This window comes from Pongo pygmaeus, chromosome 11 (assembly GCF_028885625.2).
Source record: "Pongo pygmaeus isolate AG05252 chromosome 11, NHGRI_mPonPyg2-v2.0_pri, whole genome shotgun sequence".
In the NCBI taxonomy this organism is placed as follows: Eukaryota; Metazoa; Chordata; class Mammalia; order Primates; family Hominidae; genus Pongo; species Pongo pygmaeus.
The window spans coordinates 98,803,749-98,825,937 of record NC_072384.2 but is presented as its reverse complement, the minus strand read 5'-3'; positions in this window follow the sequence as shown (position 1 = coordinate 98,825,937).

Genomic DNA, 22,189 nt, shown 5'->3' with positions numbered 1-22,189 from the left:
ACCAAAATTTGAAAAAAAGAGAAACAAAAGTTTCCAGAGCAGCCTGGACACCCGGGATCTGACAGAAGTTTGAGGGAAACTGGAATTTCACTCAAAGATCAGGGATAACAATTGGTGAAACAGTCTGGACAAACAAGAAAACTAAACTAGGAAGGCTAGAAGAAAATGATTAGGCTTGAGGATGATCTGGTCTGGGTGGCACCTTGAGATACCTGAGCTGCAGATGTAAAATTTTTTAATAAGTTAAGTCAAATTCTGAATGAACAAGGGAGGAAAAATTGTGGACAGAAGAAACCAATGATAAACAGTTGACATCTCCTCACCCATGTTTAGCAATTTTATTAATTTTTTAATTAATTTTCAGCATTTTTCTTTTATTAATTGAATTTTCTCAATCATACATCCCAGTAATTATTGTTAAATTTTTTAGACTTTCAGTTAAATTATATTTCAGTATTTCTTAATAATACTCAATATTAGTGTAACTTCAAATCATTTTCTTACACAAAACAAGAAAGAGCATTGTGCTCATTTCCCTTCTCTCTTCTTACCTACTCTATCCCACTCAAGCTGTCCAAACACTGAGTTAATATAGTCTAGGATTTTAATTATATATTATTATAACAGTTTTGTTATTGAAATGAATTTATTGAAATGTATTTAAATTGCACATCACTGTTTCCTTTGTTTCTGTAATCCAAAATTTCCTCTCCAGTTTAGTTTTCATTGTGCTGTAGTATATTCTCTATATTGTCAAGTAATTCCTCCAAAATGGCCTGAATCCTTGAAGTATAAAAATATTTTACTTTTTCTTCACATGTCAGTGATTGCTTGTCTATGTACTGCATTTTTCCTAAGAACCATGATTCTATAGCAATAATGCTTTATTATATTCAGTTTTGCAGTTGGGAATTGTTTCCAACCTTATTTTCATTTGTTTTGCAGATAATTTTTATTTTCCTTTCAAGGTGGTTTTACCATTTTACCTTTACTATTGCTGTTTTGTATATGTCTAGTTGTGGATCTTTTCCATTCATTCACTTTAGCACTTGGACCCATATGCTCTGAAAACTTGTATTTTGTTCAAACATTCAGTTTTCTCATTTTTTTTAGTGCTTACTACATTTTCTCTTTTCTTTCTTTCTGGAATTCCTAACCAAAGGACATTAGGACTTCCAGATTTATCTCCTAAGTTTTAATTTTTTCTTTTACATTTACAATTTCCGTGCCCTTTTTTTTGGCTATATTCTGGGAGAACTCGTTAGATTAATCTTTCAGCTCCATAAATTTGGTTGTATCAATGCTGCTGTGTATTGAGATATTGTTTTTTTGAATTCACATTTTTTTAATTTCTACAATTTCTAGCTGAGTTTTTCATTGTTGCTATTGTTCTTTCGTTTTTATAATTATATTTGTTACAGTTATTTAAACTTATTTTTCTTTGTTCATTAGCTTTATCAGGTATTAGCACTTCTACTTTTGAATCAGATACTGATTATCTTGGTAGTTTTTCCCTCAAATACTTGATGATTTTCGCTTGTATGACAATATTTGTACCTGAGATTCCCTGTTGGCCTGTGTTTGAATACTGTAAATGTTACCAAAGTCTGCTTTTAATGATTTTTTTTTTTTTTTTTTTTTTTTTGAGACGGAGTCTCGCTGTCGCCCAGGCTGGAGTGCAGTGGCGCGATCTCGGCTCACTGCAGGCTCCGCCTCCCGGGTTCACGCCATTCTCCTGCCTCAGCCTCCCAAGCAGCTGGGATTCCAGGCGCCCGCCACCTCGCCCGGCTAATTTTTTGTATTTTTAGTAGAGACGGGGTTTCACTGTGTTAGCCAGGATGGTCTCGATCTCCTTACCTCCTGACCCACCCGCCTCGGCCTCCCAAAGTGCTGGGATTACAGGCGTGAGCCACCGCGCCCGGCCTTTTTTTTTTTTTTCTTTGTAGGGAAAAGGTAGTTCTACTATTAGGTGGGGTTTGCCAGATACTTATCTCTAGGATATGAATGATCCATATTTTCAGCCACTCCAGACACAAAACTTCTTCAGCCTAAACTCCTACAGTTTCTGTTCCAAATTGCTACCATTTCTTTTTAAAAGTACAGAAAGAGATTCACTTGGCTGGTCTTATCATGACATCCCAATAAATCATCCCGATATCACCCTGGCAGCTCCTTTTCTTCATCATATATGTCACCTTTAAGTCGATAGCACCCTCAGGCAGGCTGTTACCTATGTTTAAAGTCTTTAAGTATACGAAAACCTGTGGGATTATTTTCAATCTGACACCAGTTATCTCCTCTCATTCCAGAACTGCTCATGGTTTTCTAGTTCAAGGAAGATACTTGTCTTGTTTTTCAACACTAATGTGTACAAATATGTATGCGTGTGGGCGGCAGGGGATAGGTGGTTGTTTGTTTATATAATCTTACTAGAATTTTAAACTGTCAAGCTTATTTTCCATACTGACACACATACACACACACACTCACATACACACACACTAAATATCTAGTTATATATAACTAGATTTTTTTTCCTAAGAGATTAAGACTGGCAGGAAGGATGAGCTGTATGCTCAGATGACTTATGTAATCTTTTGGTAACCTAAAAATAAATCCCTTTTTTTTTTTCAACAATAGGCTTTATTGTTTGAAGAGCAGTTTTAGATTCACAGCAAAATTGGGTGGAAGGTACAGAGATTTCCTACATACAACTTGCCCCCCATATGCAGAGCCTCCCTAACTATCAACACCACGCACCAGAGTGGTACAATTGTTCTAGTAATAGATCAATCTCCTGACACATTATCACCCAATGTATATTAAGTGAACACTAATGTAAACTGTGTACATTCTACAGGTTTTGAGAAATGCATAATGACATGTGCCCATCATTACAGTATCATACAGAACAGTTTCACTGCCCTAAAAATCCTCTGCGTTCTGCCTATTCAGCCCTTTTTCTTCACAACCCCTGGCCACCGCTGGTCTTTTTACTGTCTCCATAATTTTACCTTTTCCTGAATATCATATAGTTGAAGTCATACACTATGTAGCCTTTTCAGATTGGCTTCTTTCACTTAATAATAATCTTACAATCTTTAGCTTTTAAAATATTAAGTGGTGTTGAAATATGTTAAGAAATATGAATATATGAATATAGAAATACAAAAGCATTAAGTAAGGTAAAATAGGCAGGCCCACTTTATTTTGGCCTCCACCATACCACTAAACATTTCCCTATTCATGGAATCAGTGATGAGACTAAGTTCAGGGATGGAACAAGGATTGGTGGTCCACCGAGGGGCAGGACAGGCACAAGATCCCATATCATACAGGATAAGCTGCTTATGCTGCCATGGTAACCCATCCCCAAATTTCGGTGGCTCGAAACAGAAATGGTTTATTTGCCACTCAAGCTACATGTCCACTGATTGCAGTAACTCAAGGGCCAGAAAGGTAGAGCAGCCACCAGCTAGAATCTGGCTGTTCCCTGTGTTTGAGGGACAAAGCTTTTGCAGGGTCTGGCACTCTCAATGAAAGGTCCTGGTCCAGAGTGGCACACATGGCTCCTCACAGCTCACAGCCACTGGCCATGTGGCCTGTTCCACCACACAGGGGCTAACAAGTACAATCCTACCCAGAAAGCATGGGGAACTGGAGATATTTCTAAACAGCACTAGTGAATAAGTTTGTAAATCAAAATGTACACATGACATCAAAATAGCTGTAAAATCTGAGGTTCAGCATTTTTTAAATATTATGTACTGTCATCACTTCTTGAACAATCTAATACAGACTCTTACCTTCCTTTAAGGTTCATCTTAAATAATGCAAAATGATGTATGTTGAGACACATGTTTTCTTAAGTCAGAAAAATTTTAAGAACCAATGTCATAGAACAATTTTGCCAAATTTTAGGTATGGAAGGGGGTTCAATCCAGCTACTTTTAGCTATTGTATACATTTATATAGAAGTACATATGTACTTATAACTGTATATATATGCATACATACACAATATCATATATATTATTAGTATTGTTTATTTCTTTAGAATCACATATACACATAGATTCAATGAATGTTAGGTATCATATAAAATGCTTTGCTGAGTTTTGTGGATGGGGTGCGTATTATTTATATACAGTATATGCTGTTAGAAAAACACTTAACTATTTGCTCAAATACAGTCTGTTCTATCTGTGCACAATTTAGGCTGTATAATTAGCCAGCGTAAAGAGAAAATTTCTCATCTCCTTTAGCTAGATTGACAACTCTTGAGTTGATTCAAGTTAGTGTCTTAACCAAGTTTTTCCTTCATTGTGTTCTCATTGATTACATATTCGTTTTCTTGCACAGATACCTAGAACTAGATAAGACTGAATGAAGTCATTGAGCTTAAATATTATCAGTAATAACTGAATGTATTGCTACAAAATATTAAACAATTAAAAATTAAAGATAATATTTTGGTCAAGATGAAAGTAACCAAAGTAATTCAAATATTAATATAATAAGACCTAGCATTTGATGTGAGAAAACTAAAACTTTGGGAGATTTCATGGTTAGTAAATATCAAAGGAAATAAACTCAGACTCATATAACTGCAAAGTCTCTATGCTTTCACTCTGCCAATGTGGCAGAGACAATACTGGGTGCTCCTGGCCTTTCCTTTTGTCTTGAGCACGGGGGAAGCACATTTCCTAAACCTCCCCTGAAACCGAGACTGTATGACTGAGTGTGGCCAATGGTACGTGGGTGGAATTCATGCATGCCACTTCCCAGGCTTGACCATGAAAGTCCTTTGGGGACACTCTGGCTTTCTTTTCCCCCTGTTCCAGCACCCTCTGAGCTCATGTGTTCTAATAGGTACAAAATGGCAAAGCCTCAATGACCCTGGGCTCCTCGACGTCATACCAACCTTTATGGCACATCTACGGGGAGCAAAAAAAATGTTTTTGCCACTGAGATTCTCGGACTATTTTGTAACTGTATTATAATCTAGTCTATCCTGACCAAAACATCTAGTTTCAGATAGAGTTTTGACCTTAATTCAATTGCAATCATATGATTTGCAATTGTAATAAAATATCTATACAGCCGACATAAATGAAAATTGAATCTGGACTTTTTGATTCTAAAACTGTTTTAAGTTCATTAAATATCATTTTATCTAAACACACTGATCCTTCTAAGAAATTAATTTTTGGATTCTTGGTGATGTTTTAAAATATGAAATCAAGTCAATATTCATAAATTCACAAGGATATAATATTAACTTACTTTTTATCTTAGACCCTGTAACTCTTTTTACAGTTAAAGCAATGAAGTGCTGTCACTGAATATTTGCTCTCTGCAAAGTCTGTGAGTACTTTCCAATGAGAACCATCTATAGAATTTTTGGAGAAACTGGTAAAATTTGTTAACGTTTATTTCATTCTCCCACCCTTAAATAAATGCTCAAATACATTATCTGATATAGACCTAATCTGATCCAAAATGCTTTGTTTGATCCAGTGATCATTCAATCTTCTGGGGTTATATCAATTTTATGACACAAGAAGGGAAAGAACTTCAAGACTTTCCTGCTGGAAAGTGAGTCTTTTTGCAAAAAAATACTTCCCTACATAAGAGCTCTTACTAACAGAAAACAGAAGAAAAATTTGCATTTTGAGTGCTATGGAAAAAGATCCCCAAGCCATCACTTGCCTCTGAGCAACATACTGTACATGTTACCACATGACAATTGAGGCACACACTCATTTGTTAATCTCTGCAGTGGCAGTTCTTACCATTCTGGATAGAGTGAACCTTATTCTAAGAGGTTCATCTGAAACAAGTTAAAGGTGATGGCCTTAGAATGACTACAGATCAGAACCATTTCTGCTTCTTTTAGAATTATGCATGTGAACACATAGAGCTGCCACTAGCTTGTAAGATGTCTTTATGCAAATAAGAAAAGACACTCCCTCTGGGCAGGCAAATCAGGAAGGAGTCTCCTGGAAGTGCACCTTTGTGTGGTGTACAAACTCTACAACAGCACACGGTGGCTCCATGAACATATTGAAATAAGGTCTTGATGACTGGCGAGGTGTGATATTTCTTTACAGACTATTATTAGTGTTAGTCAATTCCAAGAAGGTCAGAATATAATTACAAAAACTAGATTTCTATTTCCTTTATGAGGATTCATGGGTGACATTCATTTTAAGTATTGCTGCTTAGGATAGCTAGCTGTACACCTCCTGAGAAACTAGCTCATTCTATTGTGTGCTTTATTCTGGCTACTAAGAAGTAAGAATCCAATTTTTGATGCACTCCGTAGTAGTCAAGATCCTTGGTTGCAAGTGATAGAAATCCAACTCAAACTGACTTGAAGAAAAAGGGAGATAGATTGGTTCAGAAAGGTTCAGAAAGCAACCTTAACATTATCAACATTTTGGGCTTGATGATTCTTTGTTAGAGGGGTAAGAGGCCATCCTGAGCATTTTAGAATGTTTAGGAGCATCCCTGGACTCTACTGAGTGGATGCCAATAGTACCATTCCCCCAGTTGTGACAACCAAAAATGGCTCCAGACATTACCAAATGTCCCTTGGGGGATGAAATTGTGGTCAGCTGACAGCCACGGTTTTAGATAACTGAGAAGTCCAGGTATTTAAATAGCTTCAAACAGGATCACATTCATATTCAAACGTAAAGGCCCCAGAGTGGGCTCCTATTCTACCAGCTCAACACTCTGAGGGTTGTGGTGGGGTGAGAGAATACCTCTTTCTGTATACCTCCAGCAAAAGCCCCAGGTAGCACTCTCGCTGTCGGGGATTATATCAGAAGCCTACCCAGGAGCCAGAAGTGTGGTCAGCCCCTACTTAAACTATGTGAAAAGGGGTTTACTTAAAGACAAGAAGTGCTTATTTCAAAAAAATAGGGGATATAAGGCAGCTGGACAGGTAAAATCCACAAATGTCTACTCAGAATTTACATATTTATTAAACATATTTATTGAACAACTTATTGGTTGCAGGAATATAGTGAAATACAGATCACAGCTCATACTAAGCATTTTGCGTATTATTTCTCAATCTTGTCTTATTTTCTAATGTCCTCGTTTTTTATCTGTATATATGTCACTAAGCTTCTTAAAAATATTTTCTGGAAATAGTGGACTAAATTATAAGTAAATATATGTTGGAGTAAAACACTAGTTTTAGGAGGAAGATAAGTCTATCAGTCATTCTCATTCTGCTCCATGCATTTTAGGATGACTTGGGCTTCCTTCTTAATTAGAATAGCCAATTGTCAAAATATGTTCTTGTTTTCAAGTGGACAAGACACAGCTGATAAAAGTCTTGCTCCTACTTCTACTCCTATTGCGGTTGTAAGCTCATTCCCTGCAAGTGCCACTTAGTCTTCTCTCTCTTCCTCTAACCCCATTAAGAGTTTTTAAAATATCTGGTAGAGTTGTCTTATTTGGTTAGTACAAATTATGACAGCAAGTGACAGCAGTTTCAAAACACCAATGTCTTAAATAACATAGAACTTTCATTCTCTCTCATATCAATGCCTAGAGTTAGCCATCTAGTTTTAGAGACCTGGCTTACAATATCAGGGGTCCAGTCTCTTTAAATTTCTGATTTAATGTGTGAGTCTTCAATAACCAAAATTCCGTGAGGGACCAGAATATCTCCTGGAATTGTAATTATTATTTTCTAGCCAGTAGGAAGAGGCAATAACTCTTTTTCTAAGAACATTTTCTAAAATTACCTATACCACTTCCACTTACATTCCATTGACTTAAAAATCACTCATGTGGGCCTCCTTACTTGCAATGAGCTTCTCTTACCAAAGAATAAGGGTAAAACTGGTATTGGAGGACAGCCAATAGTGTCCACATTAGTGGGCTCATTTCCTGGTGGCTCCAGGTTTTACAAAGTTGGCTCTGTGTCCTGGAGAGGTAAAAGATAGGGGACAAGGATATGTTAGGATTCACTCAGAAAAACAGAACCAATCTATGTTTTATGGGAATTAAGGGATCAATATGGAAGTTAGGAATTGCAGCAATGTGGAAATTGCTGAGTGAAGCTCAGGAAGCCAAGCTGAGATTTGGAGAAACCATTACTGAAGACTCATGTTGAGTAATTCTCAAAAGTTTCATGGGGAAGTTGCTGAAATTCTCAAAAGGCTTTGAAAAGTTTCCACTAAACATCTTGGTGTGTATACCTAAGTGGATAGTCCCAAGAAGCCTGAGACATTTTAATGACATCGTGTCTACCCATATGACATGCTGCAAACTCCTGAAAATGTAGGATTCTCACTTCTGTCTTCCAAATCTTACTTGCACTCCTTTCACTGGCAAGCTTTGACCTAAAACAGTATGAGAAGGGAATTCTGGGAAATGTGACCTTTGGAGATAGAAATAATGACAAATTAATAAAAAAATTAAGCGTAAGAGGCCTGAGTATCATTTACCCCCAAATTCGTCTCATTAGGGTTTATAAGGATCCCAGCAACAGGCTAGTAATTAAAATGGATCATATTATTATGAAAGATAGATTATATTATTATGACTTCTGATGTCCAGCACTCTAGTGCTCTTTTCTTCTGTCTAAGTAGAGATTACAGTATAGTGTGAGAATGCACAATGACAGGCAGGCCCAGATTCTGCCACTCACTTAAACTACTCAAAATGACCTATTTACCTCTGAGAATGTGCCAAGCAATGTGCTGGCCATGTGACCCCAGGCAAGTCTTCTTTAGATCTCGATCCAGTTCTTTCACTAAAAATGAGGTAAACACTTAATTTCAGAATAGATGTAATGATACAATTTAAAAAGTGAATGTAAAGAAAAGCACCCAGGCCATGTCTAATATGAAGTCAAACTTCATTTCACTCCTAACTCATTTTCATCAAAAATCATCTGCAGTCAGGATATCATGATACTTAGTCCAATACCAGGAAGATATACCATTCTGAGCTAGCACCAAATTAGTTTTTATAGTAAGTCATACATTTTGTTAAATAAATATTATTTATATTATTTTAATATAAAGATTTTAAATACTGGAGCCAATTCCTTTCTGTGAGTCTAACTCTTTAGCACTAGGAAGAGGCTGGAAAACCATCTATCAGAGCTGTGGTTATCATAATTCTTGCACTGGACCAGCCAAATTCTACCAGAGTTACAAACAGGAGCTGGTACCATTCCTTCTGAAACTGTTAGAAAAAGAAGTACTCCTCCATAACTCATTTTATGAGGCCAGCATCATCCTGATACCAAAACCTGGCAGGGACACAATGAAAAAAAATTTCAGGCCAATATCCCTGATGAACATTGATGCAAAAATCCTCAATAAAATACTGGCAATCTGAATCCAGCAGCACATCAAAAAGCTTATCCATCACGATCAAGTCAGCTTCATCCCTGGGATGCAAAGCTGGTTCAACATACATAAATCAATAAACCTAATCCATCACATAAACAGATCCAATGACAAAAACCACATGATTATCTCAATAGATGCAGAAAAGGCTTTCAATAAAATTCAACACCCTTTCATGCTAAAAACTCTCAATAAACTAGGTATTGATGGAATGTATCTCAAAATATTAAGTTATTTATGACAAACCCACAGCCAATATCATACTGAATGGGCAAAACCTGGAAGCATTCCCTTTGAAAACCGGCACAAGAGAAGGATGTCCTTTCTCACCACTCCTATTCAACATAGTATTGGAAGTTCTGGCCAGGGCAATCAGGCAAGAGAAAGTAATAAAGGGTATTCAAATAGGAAGAGAGGAAATCAAATTGTCTCTGTTTTCAGGTGACATGATTGTATATTTAGAAAACCGCATCTTCTCAGCCCAAAATCTCATTAAGCTGATAAGCAACTTCAGCAAAGTCTCAGGTTACAAAATCACAATGTGCAAAAATCACAAGCATTCCTGTACACCAACAATAGACAGAGAGCCAAATCATGAGTGAACTCCTTTCACAGTTGCTACAAAGAGAATAAAATACCTAGGAATCCAACTTACAAGAGATGTGAAGGACCTCTCCAAGGAGAACTACAAACCACTGCTCAAGGAAATAAGAGAGGACAAAACCAAGTGGAAAAACACTCAATGCTCATGGATAGGAAGAATCAATAGCATGAAAATGGCCATACTGGCCAAAGTAATTTATAGATTCAACGCTATCCCCATCAAAGTACCATTGACTTTCTTCATAGAATTAGAAAAAACTACTTTATTTCATATGGAACCAAAAAAGAGCCTATATAGCCAAGACAATTCTAAGCAAAAAGAACAAAGCTGGAGGCATCATGCTACCTGACTTCAAATTATACTATGAGGTTACAGTAACCAAAACAGCATGGTACTTGTACCAAAACAGATGTATAGACCAATGGAACAGAACAGAGGCCTCAGAAATAATAACGCCACACATGTACAACCATGTGATCTTTGACAAACCTGACAAAAACAAATGGGGAAAGGATTCCCTATTTAATAAATGGTGTCGGGAAAACTGGCTAGCCATATACAGAAAACTAAAACTGGACCCCTTCCTTACACATTATACAAAAATTAATTCAAGATGTATTAAAGACCTAAACGTAAGACCTAAAACCATAAAAACTCTAGAAAAGAACCTAGACAATACCATTCAGGACATAGGCATGAGCAAAGACTTCATGACTAAAACATCAAAAGCAATTGCAACAAAAGCCAAAATTGACTGATGGGATCTAGTTAAACTAAACAGCTTCTGCACAGCCAAAGAAACTATCATCAGAGTGAACAGGAAACCTATAGAATGGGAGAAAATTTTTGCAATTGATCCATATGACAAAGGGCTAATATCCAGAATCTACGAGGAACTTAAACAAATTTACAAGAAAAAAAACAAACAACCCCATCAAAAGGAGGGCAAAGGATATGAACAGACAGTTCTCAAAAGAAGACATTTATGCTGCCAACAAACATGTGAAAAAAAAAGCTCGCCATCACTGGTCGTTAGAGAAATACCAATCAAAACCACAGTGAGATATCATTTCATGCCAGTTAGAATGGCAATTATTAAAAAGTCAGGAAACCACAGATGCTGGAGAGGATGCAGGGAAATAGGAACGCTTTTACACTGTATGTTTATTGCAGCACTATTCACAATAGCAAGACTTGGAAACAACCCAAATGCCCATTAATGATAGATTGGATCAAGAAAATGTGGCACATATATACCATGGAATACTATCCAGCCATAAAAAAGGATGAGTTCATGTCCTTTGCAGGGACACGGATGAAGCTGGAAACCATCATTCTCAGCAAACTAACACAAGAACAGAAAACCAAACACCGCGTGTTCTCACTCATAAGTGGGAGCTGAACAATGAGAACACATGGACATGGGAAGGGAACATCACACACCAGGCCTTTTTGGGGAGTGGGAGCTAAGAGAGGGATAGCATTAGGAGAAATACCTAATGTAAATGACTGGTTGATGGGTGCAGCAAACCACCATGGCACGTGTATACCTATGGAACAAACCTGCACATTCTGCACATGTATCCCAGAACTTAAAGTATAATAATAAAAAAACTCATTAAAAAAAAAACAATTTCACCTGCATGAACTGATTTTTATCTGCCTCACCACAACCCCTCAACTCATATGCTGAAAAGTATGCTAAATTTAGCATAAACCTTATTGAGTAAATAAAAATATTTAACTCTTTGGGAAAAAGTAATAATTCTTGCACTGATTTGTTGGCAAGAACGTTTTAAAAGTAACTTTAAATTCTGAGATCTGAGTGATCTTTCTAGTTTCTTTATTTTGGTTGTATCTTACATTTTTCCAGATATAATTTCTGGATTTGACTTTTCTATTAGTGTAAAGGTGATTTAATTTTTTTGAAGTGGGGAAAGGAATAGGTGGGGGGATGTACTGGTAGAAATTATAAGGAAGAGTTTGAAACTATGGGGTGGGGAAAGACATTACATAATAGAGTGAGGCTTTCTTTTGTGGGCCATCAATTTTACTCAGAGGTTGAAAATTCACATGTCTCCAGGAAGGTAGCATATGAGAGAAGGGGACTAGGAAGGGATGGTTGTGAACGGGTTGCCCGTGAATAGTCAACAGTGGCAACCCAGCCAGTATCCAGCTCAAGTGGATTGTCACATCAGGATTGTGTACTTTAGAGCTTCTGTTGAAACAAATACATTAAAAACAAAATCATATCTGTGAATCATATCCAGACTACAGGTCACCAGCTTTAAAGTATAATTTTAAACTTAAACCAGCAAGTGGAATACATTACTAAGTGCTACAATGTAGAGGAATGTTTCTCTAAACTATTTCAGTCTTAAAATGATTTGTAAATTTTTGCTCAAACATCTGAAAAAAATCATTCTCTTAAGGTTCTATCAGATATTTTCCCCTTTGGAAATTTGTAAAACAAAGTGATTTTCTAAGTAGAAGGGGAAATAGGATTACTGTTAGCAACTGTGCCCTCCTACTGTGCTTATAGAGTTCTAAGGGTGAAAACAAGCTGACCCTTCAGTTGCTACCTGGCATTGGCAGCAAGGCTGGGCTTCAGGTTCCTGTGCCCATGGTTGTCCCTGCACAGGAAGATCCTGCTGATTCCATTTCATATTTGTGCGTATCACCCCTGCAGCTAAACCTAACAGGTGTGGCTCTTCACCATGAACTGGGTAATAAAAATATGTTTGTAATTTAATCACGGTTTGTAACCTATTAAATTTAATGTTTTATGCCTCATAAACCTGGTGGTGTTCTTTTGTTGGTGGTTGTTGCTGTTGGTCTAAGTGCATATTTGCCATGCATTTGTATAGATTCCTCTAGCTAAGATGGGCTAGCTATTAGAATTACCATACACCACCAAATTTCAGTATTAGGCCACATTTGAATTACATGGGGAAAGGCTTTAATCTAAAAGGGGCTAAGCCTTTAAATTCAAGTGTATGATCACCTAGAACTCAGAGACATATAATTAGTATTCGTCCAATAAGATCCATTGACTAAAAAGTTTTGTTTGATTTGGTCACTTCTCAGACTATTGGTTCTTGAATGAAAACCTTGGAATCAATCATTATAACACCAGCTAAGATTCACTCTGTTTTAGAACACACCATGGTGTAAGTAAGCATTCTATGGATCCAATCATGAGAAAAATACTTAGAAACACAAAGGAAATTTAAATCTTAAATACATCTATTATTTCTTTCTTAAGGTTTTGATTGCCAAAGGGAAAAATGATTTCTTGATTCAACCAACTGGAAACTGATTTGATGGAACATTAGCTCTCCAAGACCTCTTAAAATTGTTACATAAAGATCAGTGCCAGTAGATTTTGCTTCAAACAAGGTACCTGTTCTCTCGAAGTGAAAATTAATATTTAGTATTTTAAAAATGATTTATTTTCATATCCATCCAAAGAGTAGTATAAAAACACTTGGATTAAGAAAAAGTTAAATCATCTTCTGGTAGTTCAACATTATGTGATTAACATGAGATTGTTCTTTCTCTCTCTCTCTCTTCTTTCTTTTCCTTCCTTTTCTTTTCTTTCCTTTTCTTTCTTTTTCTTTCCTTTTCCTTCTTATTAGAGTCTTGCTCTGTGCCCAGGCTGGAGTGCAGTGGTGTGATCATGGCTCACTGCAGCCTCAAACTCCTGGGCTCAAGCAATCTTCTCCACCACAGCCTCCTGAGTAGCTGGAACTACAGGCATGTGCTACACACCCTGCTAATTTTTCTTTGCAGAGACGGGGTCTCACTGGCTTGCCCAGGCTGGTTTGGAACTCCTGGCCTCAAGCGATCCTTGCACCTCAGCCTTCTGAAGTGCTGGGATTACAGGTGTGAGCCACTGTTCTCGGCCCCAGTGTTCATTTCTTTATAGGTAATTCTGAGCCTATTTCTTTTGCCTCACTTATCACTTTTAAAAATAATTATACTCTATCCATGAATTGTTTATTTTAAATGACTAGTAAAAATGAAAAAGCCCCTAGGAAAACATGGATAAACACTATCTTTAAGGAGACATCAGTCTTCAGAATTTTAGATTAACCTTGAATATAAAACTAGATTCAACAATCTTAGTGTAGCTGATTGGTCAATACACTCTAACAGTCAGCCTGCTGCTCTTCCTCCAGGCAAAATGAGTTATCAAAAATGCATAGAAAATAACAAAACAAGAAACAGCCACTGGAAGTAAGATGTGGTAAATATATACACATAAGAGAAGTAACATGGCTTTCAAATCAGAAAGCCAGGAATAAAAATCCTTAGTTTGCCACTATCTATGCTCTTGGACAAGATACCTAAGCTACCTGTCTCTCAGTTTCCACATCTGTGAAATAAAGATAATAGTAGCTAAATTTCAGGATTGTTTTGCATTTTAAATCATGGAGTCTTTGTAAGATGTTACATAGAAACGTCATAGATACTCAGTGAATGTTAATGATGATGATTATTACTCATATTTATGACATTGGGCAATTAGTGTACACAGTACACCATTCTCCCTAGCCAATGACATTTTGATGAAACAAAAATATCAGTATCTTGAGTGCTAGTTGAAACTCATTTAGAAGCAAAATACAGTGAAAAGGTATATGATACCTTTGGGAAATAAATCTCAGACATTTGTTTTCATTAGGACAATGCTCTGGGAAGTGCAATAGGAGGGAATTGTAAGTTCTCGGGTTCATTTTAACCTTGCTTTTCTATTGAGAACAACGGGCAACTATCATGGTATATGGTATGCATATGATGTGGCTTCTCTTCCTGCAGTGATTGGGCCGAGGCTAGCTCTGACACTCAGATGTTAGCAATTTGGGGTCACATTTGAACTGGTGACTCATAGGTCAAGTGTTCTATAGTCTATCAGTTCCTTTAGTCAGATTCTGTGTCACAACTTTATTTTCTTAAATAGAGAAAGCTAGTCTTATGGCAGCCATTTTGAATGAATAAAACATAGTGTTCTATATAGCAAATTCTATTTTAAGTAACACGATCTGGTGGTTTTCTGGTTGGCCTAAATAATTGTGACCATTACTAATTTGCAAGGAGGTACAATAGAGTTAATATGTTTATCACTAAATGAAACTTGATGGAAATCAGTTATTCTTAGATTCCCAAGGCCTCTCGGGATCTTGCAAGACCAAACTGAGAACTATGAATTATCTTGTAAATATGTAGAAAGATCAGACAGTTCAAACATTTAGTCGATGAAATACCAGCTAAATCAACTTTTACTAAATTTTAGAATTGACATAGGGATGTACAGTCCTAACTAGCAAAAACAACAGCAACAACAATAAAGTTATAAACAAACACACACAAAAAGGCGGGGGTGAAGAAATGAAGAAGTATATCTTTAATTCTACCATAAATCTGGCTCCTATTCCATGACAGCTACTGGGATGAGTCCTTTTTTATGTTCTCTCATTTAATCTTCAGGACAACCATGAAAGTGGATGTTATTATGGCCATACTGGTGAGACTCAAATGCTGGCAGTGTCCAGCACGCAGTAGGCACCTAGTGAATAACAATAAATATGAAGCCCTCTCTTCTACTGAAATTCCCTCCTCCCCCAAAATGATAACTAATGCCTTTTTCAGGATAGCTACTTCTGAAATGAGGATGATAGTCTGAAATTTATTAATGGGGCTTTTCTCTTTTTTCTTTCCCAACATAGCACATTACTTTCTTCCTGACTGTCCTGAGACCTCCACCTGCCTAAGAACATTGGAGGAGAAAAAGATTTGTCTCAGAACAGTGAAAAATTAAAAAAAAAAAACAAAACAGCTTCTGATATTTAAAATATCACATAGCAAGACAATACCTTAGAAACCCAGATTGTCTTAAGACAGACTTTTTTTTTCTAGATGAAATCTCTCTCTGTTGCCCAAGCTGGAGGGCAATGGCTCGATCTCGGCTCACTGCAACTTCTGCCTCCCGGGCTCAAGCGATTCTCCTGCCTCAGCCTCCCGAGTAGCTGGAACTACAGGCACACGCCACAATCCCAGCTAATTTTTGTGTTTTTAGTAGAGACGGAGATTCACCATGTTGGCCAAGATGGTCTCCATCTCCTGACCTCGTGATCCGCCCGCCTCGGCCTCCCAAAGTGCTGGGATTACAGGTGTAAACCACTGTACCCAGCCTTAAGAGAGACTTTTATAAATTCATTTGCTTCATCCTGTTGCAACCCATGAAGAAGATGTGTGCTGTCTAACATAGGAAAGAAAATGCCTACAGCTGCTCTTTTAGAGAGGGGTGGTATAAGGGAGAAAATCAAGCCTGTGTCTCCCTACCACAGAGTGAGTCTGTGAAAGAGAAGAGAGAGAAATGAGAGAAAGTCATCAAATATCTGTTCTGATTTCTTTGCTCTCTACCGTGGCCCTATGGGATTGATGGGCAGAACCTGGAGAAGAAAGGACACCTAACAGACTTCTCCACATGGAACTCTTGAAGAAAGAGGGCCAGGAAATGACTGGAAAGGTCCACCTAGGAAGAGGGTAGAGTGGGGTGGCCAGGCAGGCTAGCTGGTGACCAACAGAGGGAACTACTAAGTCAGACGAGCCAGAGGAGAAACACTGTGACTTGAGGTCTGCATCCAGGGAGAGCTGATGGGAAGCTGTCTAGGTGAAGAAGAGATGACCCTTGAGTTAAAGAATGGATCATTAGCTCACCAAACAGATATTTGAGTGCCAGAGGCCAGTGGGACAGTGATCAGTTGGACAGCACTCCACCCATCCACTTGGTCTTTGTCTTAGGAAAAGCATCAAGAGTTAGGAGCAGGCTATCTGAGAGACTGGGCCTTTTTATCCAATCTCAGAACTGTTGATACATTTAGAAATTCCTAAGTATTAAGCTTGGGAATAACAATTTTCTTCTTCAACCCAGCAGATGTGGGCTCAGAAGGTTTACTTGCAGATGAAAGGAAGGATTGACATTTCCTCAGCCTTCCATACATCAGCATGAGTTAAAGTTTGACACTATGACACTTGTAGTCCATCTGTAAAAATTGTCCTTAAAAATGAATGCTTAATATTTTGTTAACTTATCATGGCAGGATTTGCAGCCCCTCTTCCATCTTCTCTTTCCCAGGTCACTTCCAGTTCCTGGGTATCCCAGGGAGGATCATGTTACAGGTGTTCACAAATAAGTCTCATCAGAAGTGGTCTCACTGTGTCATTTCTCTTCTTCTGCTCTGTGTCCTTAGGTGTTGGGTACCTGACCCCAGCTAAACATTACAGTAACCTACAAAACTGGAAAAGCACTACCCACGCTGGGGGTACCATGAGTTAATGGGTCTGGGTGAGGCTGCAGACGTAGATATGTCTTAAGATTTCCCCAGGTGATTTTTACGTGCAGCCCAAGTTTAAAACCACTGCCTTAGTGTACTGTGCTGAGGCATCCAGCTCCAGGGAAGCTGTGTGAAGGTTCCTTACTGTTGACAACAGGCTGACAGCTGGCCCATCAATGTGCCTTTCCTGGGCATTGTTGCTACTTCTGCCAAATACTGCCCCTTCCCTTGGCACAGCCACTTCACACTGGCCCTTCTGTTTCCTGCAGTAGTGCTTCTGATGTGCCAGCCCGTGAGGGACCTACATTGTGCTTCACCATACAGTAAGAGGTTGAGCCAGGGTACAAACTGCTAACACTAACTTTATTACTGGTGGTCTCTACAGAAGGAAAAACAAGTACAATTTAAGAGAAAAGGCTCAAATCAGACTATGTTTTCAGTAAGTACGATGATTAGAAATGGGCCAAATATGAGAGGACAGAACTGCTTAACTATAGTGATCATTCTCCCCTCCTGAGTCTGTGTCTGAAAGGGACACAATATCACCCAGGACTCAACTAGAGGACCACTACGAACCATTGTGGTAGTTAGTGGGAGAACATTCATTCAACAACCTGCAAATAATAACAACTTGTAGATGTGAAGCTCTTAGCTAGGAGCTGAAAATAAAATAAGTAAGACACAACTTCCTGCTTTCAGGAAACTCACGTTTGTTTGTTTATATTTTCTAATTTTATGAACAACTTTCAAATTATTTAGTCAACATGTACATTTGAAATATTTTCATTTAATTTGTATGGGAGCATCTAATAGCATACAGTTGCACTTGTTCCCAATGAGATTCAAAGTAGTTGCCTTACTTACAAATAGTCTTCAAAATAAGAACATTATGACATACCCTGGCAAACTAAAATGTGTATAGAAATAAAGTTTTATAAAAATAAATGAATGCTGCTAGCAAGTAGTATATCACTCGGCCCCACCCTTCTGGAAGTTCTGGGAGCTGATTACGTGATTTAGTTCAAACTTTCAATAACCTCATAAAATAATCCAATCCACAAACTGTTTACAGCTTTATTGAAGGAACTTAACCTTTTTTATTTTATAAAATAGGTAAGAATTATGAGAGGAAAAGAACTGAAGAGAGCAGCAATTGGGAAAAGTCAACACATATAAAGTATTGTAATAAATGTTGTTTTCCAATGGAAAAGAGTCTAAGGTAATTTCAGAAGTTATTCATGAAAGTGGAGTATCGAGGTCTGTGGCCTATTAAGAACTCATGATCACTTCAACTATCTTGCTCTAAGCCATAAAAATCAACCAAATTCAGCATGTGAAAAAAGCTGTCATGGGAACACTAGTCTACCCTGAAGTTAGCCATCCCTTCATAACAATAGCTGAACTGATCTGGAGCTGGAAAAAAGCCACGGGTGGGGCACCTACCAATAGATTTTACAAGATGCCACATGTATTGAAAACTTGGTAATAAAAGTACATAAAATTTTAATCTTCAACTTTTCCTTTAAAAAGGATGATAAAGTAAACAGGGAAGTGAGGTAAAAATGTATTTTTAACAGTGTCAGGAAAGCAAGGGATTTTATGTTCAAGTCAGCTCTTTTGAAGATATTTTAAAACCAAAAACAAACAGGAAAGATCTTGACAAATATTACTGTTCATCTCTCTATCCTTAAGTACATGGTCTATTGCTAAGACTGCTAATGCATTATTTACAATAAGGGTGAGTCTTTTGATTTCCTATTTTATAACTTCTGTTTAAGTTTGCACAGATATCTATAATTCCTAATAATCAGGTATCCTTACTTCTCAGTGTTACTTAGCTAATTTTATTTAATAGTTATATTTGTAGTGGGGATTCACTGGATGATGAGAGGATTGAAACCAAATTTTTAAGAAAGTTTCATTTAATAAAGTTACTATCAAAATAGGAGTTACTTATCATTAACATTTTAAAAGTCCATAACCACCTCATTAGGCTTATAATGCTTAGTGCATATTCTTTATGATGAGGCTGATAGGGGACAATCGGCTTTCACACTAGTTGAGTGAAGTTGTGTCATGTACCATTTGTAAAAAGAACCATATAGTAGAGCCAAATTTCTATTATGAGCTGTCAGTAATCTTCATGCTGTATTTGCACACCACAGTTCTCACGAGGGTAATATAACTCATACTCCTAGTAGGCACTCACTTGGGGTGTGAGTTGAACTGTTTGAAGCAGTCTGGATGGAACATGCCCATTGCTCTGGAACATGCTCTGTCCAGCTATGGCAAGTTCCACAACAATACCAGGAAATCTATTGGCATGCTGACTCTGCCCCTGGAAGCATTCAACTGGTTCTTCCAAGCCAGCCTGTGCAGCTTCATATGGCTATATAATAGCAGTTGCATGGAATAGCCATAGTTCAAATTCAGAAGACCGTTGAGGGGATTCTAATTTTTGGAAGAACCAAGTGAAGATAATGTCTCTATTTACAGCTAGCCTGCTTTTGTCCCATAGTCCACAGTAACAGCTAGGAAAAGCAATGGCAGAAAAAACTTAGTACCATCATTCTGTGAATTTTCTTTAAGATCCAGAAGGGTGAAAATAGGGCATTTTATCTAAGCTCAACCTGTAGATCAACATACATCAGTTGTTATGACACTGAACAGAAAATTAAAACACAGTAAAATGTGTGTAGGTATGACCTTAGCTAGAGTGAGTGTTCTCTCTCCTTCCTACTTTAATTCACCTTCTCCTGAATGATTTGCTGATCTCAAGACAGCATATTTTGTATTATTTTCATTCATCCAATTCTCAGGGTATGATGAAATATATCCCCCTTTTTTCATTCTTGGTTATTAATGTGCATAAAATTGCATATCCAGCACAAGAAGTAGTAGCTATGACTTCCCCTTGTGAGAAGGTTCTGAAATTATAAGTTAAAAAAAGTTTAGAATCTAAAAAAGAGTTAAGCATACTATTCCAACCTCATCTTTAATGAGAGGTATGAGAAAGAGTGAGCCATCGTTTTCTGACACATTCTAAACTTTCACTTTCTCTCTTGGTCCATTGCATTATTTCTAAAGCTGCGGGAAAAAAGGTAAAAATTTAGTGAGTATAATAGTTTGTTGTACACTGACAGCAATGGGTGAAGAAAAAACAAAACAAAAGAAATAGTTTGTGTCTGAGAATAACAAATGTATACATATTTTATAAAAGTGTCTCAAAAAAAAGTGTCTCAAAAACAGCTAAATGGAATAAATGGATTAAAAATATAAGCATTTTTTAAAAGTAGTCTGATTCAAAGCCTGAGGAAGTGAGAATGAAAGTGCATAAACCACTGGGTTAGACAGAGAAGTCATCACAAACTCATTCTGATCGGGTCAGAAGCTTCCAAGGGAGCCTTTGTTGCACTAATTATCTCCCTGTGATTACTTAGATGTGTTTCTTTGTTCCTGTGTTTAAGAGTGTAGGCTTACGTCACATCCTGTTATCAATCATTATTATAGCTCATCATAGTCACAATGGGGAATTTGGTTTATGAGACAAGGCCCTTACCCTAATTAGCAATCAGGTGAGTGAAGATAGCTTTGGGCTTAAAAATGCTGTGTATCAATATACCATCAGCCAAACTCTACTTATTATCTGGCGATCAAGAATAGCATATAATGGAATACTTTCCCACCTTTGGCAAAGGCACTGGAAAATTTGGGGACTATATGCCAATAGACCTAAATGCTGGAAGGGCATCTCCAGAGTTTGAATAGTTTAAGAGCTGTGATAAATTCACTTTAATGTTCATCACCAAGGCTTTAAGTGGAGAGAAGTTTTATAAAGGTTAGTGAATCCGTATCAATGACTTTTAGAAGTGGATAAAAATTACTGCATGTCATATCTGGGGACAGTGAAGTGTTTGTGAGATTGTTAAGCAACTCACATTACAGACACATACCAGGATTTTGATTCCGTAGATCAGCAATCTCTTTTCTGAGTTCACTTAAATCCCCATGAATTTATGATCAGGAACATCTTTCATTTATTCACGCATTCATTCATTCAGCAGCCATTTTTGGAAAGCCCGTGATGGGTAAGGCATTCTACTCAGGGTGGAGAATACAGAGAAAAAAGGGACAAGCCATCTTCACATTCAAGAAACTCACCATTCTCAGTGACCCATGACTTGAATATTGTTAAGTAACACTACACATTTGAAGTATATCTATTTTGATAAGAAATGGGATGGGGAAGGGAGATATCTACATTTGCTATGGTGAATTTTTTAAAATGCCAACAATAGGGGAAGCTGCTTCCTCCAGCAGGCTTCATTGATCTCATTTAATAACTATTCCTTTGTTTCCACAGTTCCCCCCTTCTCCTTTGTTGGCTTTTGGAAAGTGGGATGAACATTGTTCTCTCAGATGTGTATTTCAGCTTCCCCTATTCCCACCTTTTTGTCTCTTTAAAAATATGCTCTATTTTACTTTGAAAGCAGAGATGCTGAAGGAGTTAGAGAATTGACATGAAAAGCTTTTAAGGAAAGAAATTTCAAAAATGTATTGGCAGCAATGACTCTTACCTACTTTACCTTGACAAAACAAAATAAAACAAAACCCCAAAACAACAACAAAAAATCATGCCAACATTCTGTAAAGCAGTTAGCTCTCTGATCAACAATACAGAATTGGTGACAGTCCCCAATAGCAGAGGAAACTGCTTGTGTCTCTGAGTCGCAGACCTGTGCTAGGTAACCCTGACCACTCTGCTACAGCAGAAGCAGCATGAAAAAAACAAAACAAAACAAAACAAAACAAAAAAAATTTTCCCCCAGCCCTTCACATTGAGATTGACCACCTTAAGTGCT